Genomic DNA, 12,518 nt, shown 5'->3' on the forward strand with positions numbered 1-12,518 from the left:
TTCTTATGATTTAACTATGAGGTGCCCACGAAAAGCTAATGTGTGAGACAGTGTAAGAATTTTCAGAGGTGAAACAGATTATGATTAATCCACTGATATAGATTAACTGAGTGGTAACTGTAGACAGGTAGGGTGTGGCTGGAGGAAGTAGGTCACTGAGGATGTGCTTTTCTGGTTTATATTTTGTCCCTCATGAGGAGAGCTCTCTCTGTTTCCTGGTGGTCATGTCCTGAGCTGCTTTCCTCTGCCATATTATTCTGCTCTGTGGTTGTGCCCAGAGCTTCGCTCAGAGCTGTGGAATCAGCTGACCATTGATTGAACCTCTGAAACCATGAGCCAAAGTAAACTTTTCCTCCTCTATGTCGTTCTTGTCAGGTTTTTTGGCATTAGCAACAAGATGAAACAAGATTGCATCAGAGAAAGAACAGGAGGTAAGATGGAAATAGGATCCAGTAATTCATCACCAGCAGGTTCTTCAAGCCAAATTGACCAAGTGACCTTGAGAATATGAACTCCTTGCCAAGCATGGCGGTGCACAGCTGTTATCCCAGCAGCTTGAGAGTCTGATACAGGAGGATCGCAAGTTCAAGGCCAGCCTCAGCAAGTTAGTGAGGCCTAAGCAACTTAGTGAGACCCTGTCCCCAAATTAAAAATAAAAAGACTGGGGATGTGTCATGGTGGTAAAGAACCCCTAGGTTAAATATCCAGTACTGAGGGAGAGAGAAAGAGAGAGAGAGAGATGAGAGAGAGAGAGAGAGAGAGAGAGAGAGAGAGAGAAAGAAACATGGACACCTTGAAGAGAACATTGAACTTCCCAGGTTTTGGATAGGGAACACCTTTCATATTACAGAAGGATACATACTGAACAATTGACTGTACCTCCATAAAGTGGAATTAAAGAAAACAATTAGAGGAATATTTTTACTTATTATGTTATAAATTTTGGAAAAAGTTTTACAACAAGCATGTGTTGCTTTTGTAATCCATAAAGGCTGACAAAGAGAAGTCATCAAAATAAGAACTATACCAGGGGCTGGGGTTGTGGCTCAGGGGTAGAGTGCTCACCTAGCACGTGTGAGGCCCTGGGTTCGATCCTCAGCACCACATAAAAATAAATAAATATAATAAGGTATTGTATCCAACTACAACTGAAAAATAAATATTTTTTTTAAAATAAGAACTACACCAAATCTATAAATATCCCTTTATCTGGCTCCTTCTTTCCCCCATTTTCCTTATGAAATTGCTGTACATGAGACAAAAACAAAGAAACCCCCCCCCAAAAAAAAATGAGGAATTGGTTTTGTTTCTGGGATGGCTAGAGGAAGAAGAAAGAATGAGAGATAAGAGGAAAGGAAAGGGAAGAGAGGAGCTAAATACTTGGAAGTAATGAAAGGCACAGCTGGGTCATGGTGAGAAGAGACATAAACAAAAAGCTAGAGGTAGAAAACACTATGAGAACATAAACCCCTGAGAATTTTCAGGAATTGCAAATAGAAAGAAGGCATTTGATCCAATTTCACCAAAATCTCTGAAGACCAGGAGATCTCTACTGGCCATAAAATATAGTGATAGGAGACTATGGTCTCTGATGTGAGACCTGGTGGATTGAAAACATGTCTCTGTCACTTACTAGCTATATGAACACAGGCAAGTCACTTAAACACCCAGTGCCTCAGTTTTCTCATCTGTTAAATGGGCATGATGATAGTCCCTGCTTTGTAAATTTGTGGTGAGGCTATAGCAACTATTTTTAGTGTTTTTTATTAGTTCTTTTTAGTTATACTTAACAGTAGAATCCATTCTGACATGATTATACAAGCATGGAATATACCTTATTCTAATTCAGACCCTTATACCTCTCCTTCTCCTTCCCTCTTCCCACCCTTGCTCTGTTCCCTCTGTTAATCTTTCAGCCATTTCCCATACTTATTATTTTTTCTGAAATTTATTTATTTATTATTTATTTATTACATCCATGACAACAGTGGAATGCATTACACTCATTACTACCTAATTACAGCACAATTTTTCATAACTCTGTATATTAAAAAAAGAGTACATGTATAATGGCATAATTTGGCATGAACATACTTTATATTTATGAAAAATTGTGCTGTAATCCCATACTTATTATTTAAAAAAATTTTTTTTAAAGAGATAATTTTTTTAATATTTATTTTTTAGTTTTCGGCAGACACAACATCATTGTTTGTATGTGGTGCTGAGGGTCGAACCCAGGCCACACACATGCCAGGCGAGCACCCTACCACTTGAGCCATATCCCCAGCTCTATATTTTTTAAAAAATTAATTCTTGTGGATGTACACAATATTGAGATTCACTGTGGTGTATTCACATATGTACATAGGAAAGTGATGTCAGATTCATTCCACTGTCTTTCCTTTTCCCACGCCCCGTTCCCTTCATTGAAATACTATCTAGAAAGCAACTGGCTTGGTACGTGAGACAAAGTATGTTCTCATTTAATGTGAATATTAACTATCATCATTTGTGTTATAAAAGTAACACTTTTATAAATGTATTGATTTATTGATTATGTAACTACCATGTTTTCTCAGTTCTATGTGTTAGTCAGTTTTCTATCATTATGACAGAATACCTGAGAAAAACAAGTTAAAGGAGGAAAGATTTATTTTAACTCAGTTTCAGAGGTTTTAGTCCATGATTGCTTGGCTCCATTGGTATGTGCCTGTGATAAGGCAGGACATTATGGTGGGAGCATATGGCAGAACAGAACTGTTACTGCTCACCTCATGGAGGCAGGGAGAGAGAGAGAGAGAGAGAGAGAGAGGAGTGGGGAGGAAGGAGCAGGAATCCCAGTGTTTCCACCACCTCCCAATGGTGCCACCAGCTGGAGATGAAGCCTTCACCACATGAGACTTTGGGGAAAATTCCAGATCCAAACCATAACACTATGATTTTTTCCCTTTCTATGTAAATACTACTTCACTGCTTTTAAAGCATATAGAAGAGCCAGGGATGCAGCTCAGTGGTAGAGCATTTACCTAGCACATGTAAGACCCTGGGTTCAATCCCCAACATAACCCCCACCCCACCCCCCCAAAAAAGTGTATAGGAAATAGATTGGCTGAGATTTGGTTTCCTGTTTTTGATACCAGGGATTGAACCCAAAGGGACTTAAAACCACCAAGCCACATCCCCAGACCTTTTTATTTTGAGACAAGTTTTCACTAAGTTGCTTATGACCTCTCTAAGTTGCTGAGGCTGGCCTCACACTTGTGATCCTCCTGCCTCAGCCTCCTAAGCCACTGGGATTATAAGCATGTGCCACTGTGTCTGGCTAGCTTTTGGTTCCTTGAAGTGCTTCTGGAGTTTGATTTAATAAGCACATGTGTGTTAATCAGCTTTCCATTACTATAACAACATACTTGAGATAATTAACCTATAAAGAGGAAAGGGTTATTTTGTCTCACAGTTAGAGGTTCCAGTCCATGATTGATTATCCCATTGCTTTAGGCCTATGAGTAGGCAGCATAACACCACTGAAGCATGTAGTAGAGCAAAACCATTTACCTCTGGCCAGAAAACAAAAACGGAAGCAGAAGAGACCGGGGTCCCATAATCATCTCCCAATAGTGCCATCAGCTGGGTAACTCACTTTTAACAAATGGACTTTGGGGGACACTTATCCAAGACCTAACAATAGTATTCATAGTTTGTATATTGATTGTATAGGAATGATGCCTCTAAAGATTTTATAGGACTTTTAAACCATTTTGTTCATATACACTGTTTAGCCATTTTTTTGAAGTCTTTATTACTATTGCTTTGTAAACCTCTTTTTTTTTTTTTTTTTTGGTACCTGGATTGAACTCAGGAGCACTTAACCACTGAGCTACATCTCCGGTCTTTTTTATTTATTTTGAAACTGGGACTTGCTGAGTTGTTTAAGGCTTGCCAAGTTGCTGAGGCTGGCTTTGAACTTGCGATCCTCCTGCCTCGGCCTCCCAAACCCCTTGGGATTACACGTGTGTACCACCATGCCCAGCTGCTTAGTAAACCTTTTTTTCCCTAGGTATTGTAAAGATGACCCTTAGTCATTCCCTCATCACAAATGCCTGATGCCTAGTATCTAGCAGAATGGAACTCATGGGCTTTCAGCAGTTTCTGCAGCTCTGAAGAGGGAAGTGGGACTAATGGAGTTGGAGAGAAGAGAGGCTTTCCCTTTAGAGTCTCTGTACTTCCTCATTGTTTGAGTTTTCTTTTCTAAAGACGGTTACTTATTGCTTGTGTAAGAAAAAGCAGTACAAGTGTTTATTTTGAAATGAAACAGCAACAGACAAAATGGAAAGGCTAGACAGGGACTGCAGAAGAATTGTGCTCATTCAAAGCTGGCTATCTCTAGCAATAAACAAGGAAATGCTGTATGTTACCCATCAGAATGGTTTAAAATTAAGTTTGATACTGCTTATGATTGGCAACGCATAAATACAAATAGACATGAATTCCCACTGTGAGAAGAAGCTGAAATTGGCACAGGTTCCTTGGAGGTAATTTTGCAGTGTGCATTAGCACTTACCATGAATTTATCTTTGACTCAATAATACTGATACTGCTGCTAGGCAATTGTTGCATGGGTTTATATGCAAAAGCATATCATAATGGAAACATAAGAGGATATCTGCTGCAGAATTTCTTTATAAGGACAAAAATCAAATGTCTACCATGAAAGTTTGGCTAAATAATAGATTGCAGTTTATCTATTAACATTGTTATAATTTAGATATGAGGTGTCCTCCAGAAGCTCATGTGTGAGACAATGCAATAAAGTTTAGAGGTGAAATGACTGGGTTATGAGAGCCTTAACCTAACCAGTGAATTAATCCACTTAGGTGGATTAACTGGATGGTAACTGTAGGCAGGCAGTGTGTGGCTGGAGGAATTGGGTCAGAGGGGGCATACCTTTAGGATATATATTTTGTCTCTGGTGAGTGAAACAATCTCTCTCTGCTTCCTGATTGCTAAGTCCCTGGCTGCTTTCCTCCACCACACACATCTTCCATGCTGTTCTGCCTCACCTCAGTCTTTGAGGAGTGGAGTTGGCCATCTGTGAACTGAGGCATCTGAAACTGTGAGCTGCAAATAAACTTTTCCTCCCCTAAAATTGTTCTTATCAGGTTTTTTGGTCACAGAAACAAACAAACAAAAAACCTGACTAAAACAAATATTAAGAAGAGTGAGCATCTATTTAAAAGCTATAGGTAGAGTGTGGAGCTGATATGGAATGATCTCGATGATGCATAGTGAATTGTAAAAAGCAAGGAACTGTGAAAATAATGTGCTGTTATTCGTGTCTTTTTTTATCCTGAGAGAATACACAAAAATTGTTAAAAGTAAAATTAAATTTGGATAGAAGGATTAGAGTTCTGGGATCAGGGAACTTTTCATTATAAACATAAAAACTTTCACTGATTCACAGATACTTGATCACGTGTGTGATTATTCATTAAACTAACACAAAAGCACCATTCTAAAATATCAAAGAGGGCATTGGCAGACTTCAAAAGCTGGTTCATAGATTCTGGGTTAAGAACTCTCATCTTGGGACAGAAACTGCCCAAACATTCGATGTTCCATTTCTTCGGTCTGGTAACTCCTGAAGATCAAAGGCTCTCTAAAGACACTGGTGGCAAAGGCTAGAGCCTAGAAGGCAGCCTTAACAAGCATGGACCTGATTCACAAATGGGGGCCATGGGGGTGATAGAACATTAAGAGAACTTTAATTAGCCAACTCTGGGTTTGTTCTCTTTTTTATTTTTTATTTTTATTTTTTGGCATTGGGGATTGAACCCAGGGCACTTAACCAATGAGCCATATCCCCGGCCTGAAAATGTTTTAAAATTATTTTTATTTTGAGACAGCTCTTCCTAAGTTGCTAAAGGCCTCGTTAAAGTTGCTGAGGCTGACTTTGAACTTGCTGCCTCAGGCTGCCAAGCCACTGGGATTCCAGGCATGCCCCCAGTGTGCGTGGCCCTTCTCTTTTTTTAACTTAAATTTTCTCCAGGTTTATTGAGGTGAGGTCTGGTTGACACAAATTCCACATATTTATGGTATAAAACATGAAGTTTATGATACACAATTTATGTTTACACTGTGAAATGATCACTGTAGTTATGCTAATGAACATCTCCATCAATTCACATGGCTACCTTTATTTTCTATAGTGAGAACACAAGATTGATGTCCTTTCCAAAATTCAAGTACATAATACACTATTATTAACTATAGTCCCTGTTCTGTACATTAAGTCTCCAGTAGTTTTTCTTCTTATAACTGAAATTTTTACTTTTAACAATATTTTTCATTTTCTGCCACTTCTCATCCCCTGATAACCATATCCTACTCTTATTATGGGTTCAGCATTCTTTTAGATTCCACTTATAAGTGAGATCATAGCAATATTTTTCTATCTGTGTCTGTCTTGGTTCACTTTGGCATAATATTTTCAAGTTTCATTTTGGGGGGGAGTGGGTACCAGGGATTGAACTCAGGGGCACTCAGCCACTGAGCCACATCCCCAGCCCTATTTTGTATTTTATTTAGAGACAGGGTCTCACTGAGTTGCTTAGCGCCTCACTGTTGCTGAGGCTGGCTTTGAACTCACAATCCTCCTGTATCAGTCTCCTGAGCCACTGGGATTATAGGCGTGTGCTACCACGTCTGGCTATCTCATTTATTTTTAACAAATGTCACTACTATTATCCCCACTTTACAGACAAGGAAACTGAGGTAAAGTATTGCTTTAGTTGCTTGCCTAAGATAAGTAGCAGATTTTCTCTCTTACTGGGCACAGTAGGCCATGCATGTAATCCCAGCTACTTGGGAGGCTGAAGCAAGAGAATCACAAGTTCAAGGCCAACCTTGGCAAGTTAATAAGACCCTGTCTCAAAATAAAAAAATAAAAAGGGTTGGGGAAGCAGTTTAGTGGTAAAGCACCCCAGGGTCAATCCAAACTCAAAAAAGTGGCCAAGTCAGGACTTGATCCCAAGTCAAATTAAATAAGCAAAATTTACTAATCAGTAAGTTAGTTAAAGAAACTGAATCCTAGAGGCAATATTGATCTAAGTAGTATCATGTGTATGTGCTTATATTTTAGATATATAGTTATCTCATTGCTTGGCACAATTCATATACATTGAATTCTGCACTCAAAAACTTATCCCATACTGATACTAGGATGGGAAGAAACGGATCTGCTCTGGAAGATAACTTACTGAAATCTAACTGAACTTCATGAAGTGTTCTGTGAAGAAGATTATATATGATATGAAAAAAATAATAGCCATTTATTTAGTGCAATGATTTGCCTATAGACATTTTTAAAGGGTAGTATATTCTATCTTCATATGATCTAAAGAATTAAAGCATACCAAACAGTAAAGAAAAGGAAGAGTCAGCAATTGAATATTAAGGCACAATATTTTGCCAGAAGTAATGAAGGTAGAGTACACACTAAATCTATGCCAAGTTTCAGAGATTTGATTAGGTAACTGCTTATTTTTTTTTTTTTTTTACTTACATAGGCAAAATAGATTCTGCAGTTACCGGTTGCATTAAATGCATCAAATAAACTTACAAAAATTGATACTATAAGGTGAAACCTTAAGTTCCTGGGTTGCAACTGTGTATAATTTTAAAATAGCTTTTACAATGTATTGATTTATTTGAAGGTGACAGGGGCTGGGTTTGTAACTCAGTGGTAGGGCACTTGCCTAGCATGGTACTGTTTTAAAAAAGGAAAGAAACATGATGTAAGGAAGAGATTAAATACCTTTCAGATTTTAGGTGGTATCATGTGAGTAATGTTTAGAGCACGTCACAAGGTTCCTGCTTGATCATAGTGTATTTATTGATGTGCATTGTGGATATGCTACCTTATTACTTTGGATATTGATGGATCTTGCTTTCTATACCAGAAAGACAATGAATAATTTTTTCTGGTGCTAGGGTTTGAACCTTGAGCTCCCTATGTGCTAAATACATGCTCTACTATTGAGCTACACCCCAAGCTCCAAAGTTCATGATTTTAATGATCTTTCTGGGATATAATTGAACTGAGGTGGAGTAAGAATTCAAACATTTCATTTTATTCCAGAATGGTCCACTGATTACTACAACACTTGGCCTGTAGTAGATGCTTAACATGTTGATTGAACGAAAGGATGAGAAAACATATTTGGAGCTCTGACTCACACTGAACAAAATCTCAAGAGACCATCTTAACAGAGCAAGATGTTATATTGGGAAACACACCTTCCACAACCATGGAACATGGATTGACTGTTCAGTGCATTCTGTCCTCAAAAAGAAAGATTACTTAGGAAATCTCAAATGTTATTTCTATTCTACAATAACAAAGAAAGGGCATCAGGTGACATGATCTATATGATTAGAATCATGTTCTACTATCCTAATGTATCCATCTCTATTCCAAGGGTGTTTCTTTCCAGGATTTATACATATCATCTTATTTGGAAAAAGTAAGTCCCCAGCCATGTACTCGACCATTCTCAGAATTTGCCTGGTCTTTCAGTAGATTCTCTTTTAGTCACTCTGAAGTAACCTTATGACTGACATAGCCCTAGCTTTATTACCTTGGAAACTGATGTCTTCTTGTGGAGATTTTAGAGAGTACCTTATGCTCAGAAGCTAGAAGATACCTTAGTCCCATCCCTAGCTCACTGGAAATATTGCCATTTAAAATTGTTCAATGGGTACCTGTGGCAAAGTGTGCTGGTTCTTCACCCATATCTGGTCCCCCTACCCTTTCACAATAATATGGCATATAGGATTGAACTGACACATGACTGCCCACAATAAAGACATTTGTCAGTCTCCTTCATAGCTAGGTATGACTGTGCAACACATACAGAAGGATGAGTTTTTGTTAATGGGAGGTATAGGGATGTGCCGTGGCTATTGGTGAATTGTCCTTTAAATGGAAGGGATAAGCTCCCCCACTGGTCCTCTTTCACCCCTCTCATTGGCTGGAATGAAGATAAGTGGTGAGCCAATAGGACCATGAAGATGAGGCTGCATTAGTGGGTAGATGGAGCTATACAACAGAAGCAAGCTGAGCCAAGTGCAGTAATGCACGCCTGTAATCCCAGCAACTCAGGAGGCTGAGGAAGAAGGCCCACAAGTTCAAGGCCAACATGCACAGCTTAGCAAGACTCTGTCTCAAAATACAAAATAAAAAAGGGCTGAAGATGTAGCTCAATGGTAAGTGCTTTCCTAGCATGCACAAGTCCTGGGGTTCAATCCCCAGTGCCACACACACCAAAAAAAAAAAAAAAATGAAGAAGAAGAAAGAGGACAGCCTGTATCCCTGACAACTTTGAAGAATAGAGTCACCATAGCAGTTCAGACTCTGATCTATGAAAAAAATGAACTCCTATCTTAAGCCAACATTATTTGGGATATTTGATTTGCAGAAGCTACAATGATATTCTAATACTGTACACAAAACCTTATTTCTACTGATGACTATCCTCATGTATGTTATTCATAAAGGGTAACTTTAAGTTTGACTGGAAGATTGGGTCAACAGATAATGCATTGAGCACCCACCTGGGCATCAAGCTGGGAGAACATGTTGTTCTCTCTGTGCACTATTAACATCTGCTGAACAGACTTGGTACAAAGATTAGAGGTAAGTGATTATAATAATGTACGTGACGTTGCCTAGAGCAACAATAGGTACATAACAAGTATTTAATAAAGTTTTTATGATGAAACTAACTTTGACTTTTTCTGTTTTTGATTCTCAAATATAAGCTAGTACCCATGAAAATATTATACTAACATTTCTTATTATAAGTATATCTCTGAATTATCTATCAATGTCAGTTAGTGGAAGAGAATAACTAGGTATACAAAAACTTTGGTTAAAAGGCATTTGTGTGAGGTATCTGAACTAGTCAGAACTGTGCTAGAATAAATAGGTATCCCAGATAATTCTGGGTATGATATCAACAAGGACTCTCCTATTCTTCCTTCATGCCATCTTTTCCTTGAATATGTTAAATAATGCAGTTGTCCCTTGGTGCCTATGGGGAGATTGGTTTCAGGACCCCCCACAGATACCAAAATCTGCAGATGCTCAAGTTTCTTGTATAAAATAATGTAGAGAAACCAATGGAGGATGGAAATTAGGCAGGGGAAGGGAAGTGGGGGGTAATAAAATAAAACAAATTATGCTATGTATAGGTACAAATATATCACAATGAAGCCCACTTTTGTATATAATTATAATTCACCAATAAAATATTTTTTTTAAAATACTGTAGTATCTGCATATACCTATGCACAACCTCCTGAATACTATAAAGTGTATCTAAATTACTTATAATACATACTAAAATGTAAATGCTATGCAAATAGTTGTTACACTGTATTGTTTAGTGGATGATAACAAGAAAGCAGTCTACATGTTAATACACATGCAGTTTTCAATTGACAGGCAAAATTGCACATATTTATAGGGTGCCATGTATTTTTTTAAATATGGAACACTTCATGAATTTGCATGTCATTCTTGTGCAGGGGCCATGTTAATCTTCTCTGTGTTGTTTCAATTTTAGTATATGTGCTGTCAAAGTGAGCACCCATGTAATGTTTTGATGGATGTATATATGCGTGTGTAATGTTTAAGTTAGGTTTAAGTATATCTATCTCCTCAAACATTTATCATTTCTTTGCACTAAAAGCAAAGTTTTTTTTTCTTCTCTCTTTTTAAAAATATATAGTACCTTAGCATTATCTATTAGTCAGGCAATCAGAGAAACTTTACCTCCAAAAGCAGTGGTCTATTGAGCTTCTCTGGGTGAAGTACTGTTGCTGCTCTAGGTGACAAGTGTAACGTCAGCATCAATGCCAGACCCAGTGCATCACTACAAGGACCTTCATCACCACCGTCTGTGAAACCTGCCCATCTCTCTCCCAGACTCTCCAGAATGGATTTTAAGCAGTGCTTCTTTCATGTCATCTTCTTCTAAATTGAAATATATTCAAATTATGATTGAGTTTATCTGTTAGGGAGACTCTAAGGCATACCCTTGTAGCCTAGTGGCAAGGGAAGCTGCGAAGGCAGATTTCTATTTTATTCTTTGAGAAAAATGTGGACTCTAAGGGTAAAGGTGTGATTTGACAAAGGGAGAGGGATCAGTGGCATTGCAAACTGTTAAATTTTGCTGGATGCGGTGGCACCTCCTTATAATCCGAGGAACTCCAGGAGGCTGAAGCAGGAAGATCACAAGTTCAAGGCCAGCCTCATAATGTAGTAAGATCTTGTCTCAAACTAAAAAATAAAAACAGCTGGAATTGTAGGTCAGTGATAAAGTGTCCTCTGCCCTGGCTCAATCTCTAGTGCTGCAGGAAAAAAAAATGTTAGATTTCCACTCCAGGGACCACATAATCTAACTCCCTACTGCTTTACGTAGAAAAGGACTTTCCTAGTATCACACAATTATCAGTGACAGAGCTGATTCTGAGAATCACGTGTGCTTTCAACACTCTTTCTACCAATAGGCATTGTTTTCCATCACTCAACTGTATCATGTGGGACATTCAGACAAGATGCAGTCAGTTGGGAAAGAAATCAATGAAAAGCTGCTATTTCTTCTGTTATCCACTCAATATATACTTAATGAGCATCTAATATATTCTAGGCACTGATAAACAATGTTCAGTCTAGTGAGGTTAATAAGTAAGTAAACAGACAATTTCAATACAACGTTAGAAATGCTGTAGTAAAGAAGCATGGTTAGCTATTTTTCCTTCAGAAAAATTAAACTAAATTTCTCATTCCTTGGATTTAAACTTGGTTTTTAATTCAAGGAGCTCAAGAGATCTAGATAGCTCACAGATAATTTTTAGACTTAGGTCCATCAAGGTTCTGTGGACTGCCCAAGGTTGCTAACCCTCCATTAGGCATACCTCACTGGAACCCATTCTTTATTGTATGGTTGGCCTCTGGAAGTCCTGTTTCTTCATCTGTGAAATGACTCATTTGCTCTGAAGACTGAACAATATAATACCTTCGTCGAGGTACCTCTGGTTGCTAGTAACAGATACCTACCTGAGCTAGCTTAGTCAGAAGAAGAATATTATGTGGTATGTGAAGTTTCATGGAACACAAAGTCAGTAAGAAAATTCGTGATTCAGGAGGGACTGAAGCCATGAACTGGGAAGTCATCAGGAATCAGGGAATTTCTCTCTCCCTTTCTTTTTCCAATTACTCTCTTGATTTATGTGGTCTTTCATATCTCAACATTCACCTGGATTCTCTTTATAATCCCAATTTCCATTTCCACAAACTTGACAAAATACAGTTTCCCAACATGGGAAAATCCTGGGTTTTAGTGACTGATATAGATTGACTAGCATCTCTGAATTCCAATTCCAGATTCTCAGTGAGGGCGATGTGAAAGGCAGCCAAGGCAAGATGGCGAGTGAGGAAGTCCGGGGCAGGG

General features: G+C 38.3%; 1 non-coding gene across 1 annotated transcript; it reads right to left on the reverse strand.

Moving 5' to 3' along the window:
• Positions 1-10,545: 10,545 nt before the first annotated feature.
• LOC124091522 (U6 spliceosomal RNA) lies at positions 10,546-10,652 on the reverse strand. Its single transcript, XR_006851366.1, has one exon. It is a non-coding gene; the product is annotated as a U6 spliceosomal RNA (small nuclear RNA).
• Between the last annotated feature and the right edge of the window lie 1,866 nt (positions 10,653-12,518).

Source organism: Marmota monax, unplaced genomic scaffold (assembly GCF_021218885.2).
Source record: "Marmota monax isolate L192 unplaced genomic scaffold, Marmota_monax_Labrador192_F-V1.1 WCK01_AAM20220418_F8-fsc00170, whole genome shotgun sequence".
Classification (NCBI taxonomy): domain Eukaryota; kingdom Metazoa; phylum Chordata; class Mammalia; order Rodentia; family Sciuridae; genus Marmota; species Marmota monax.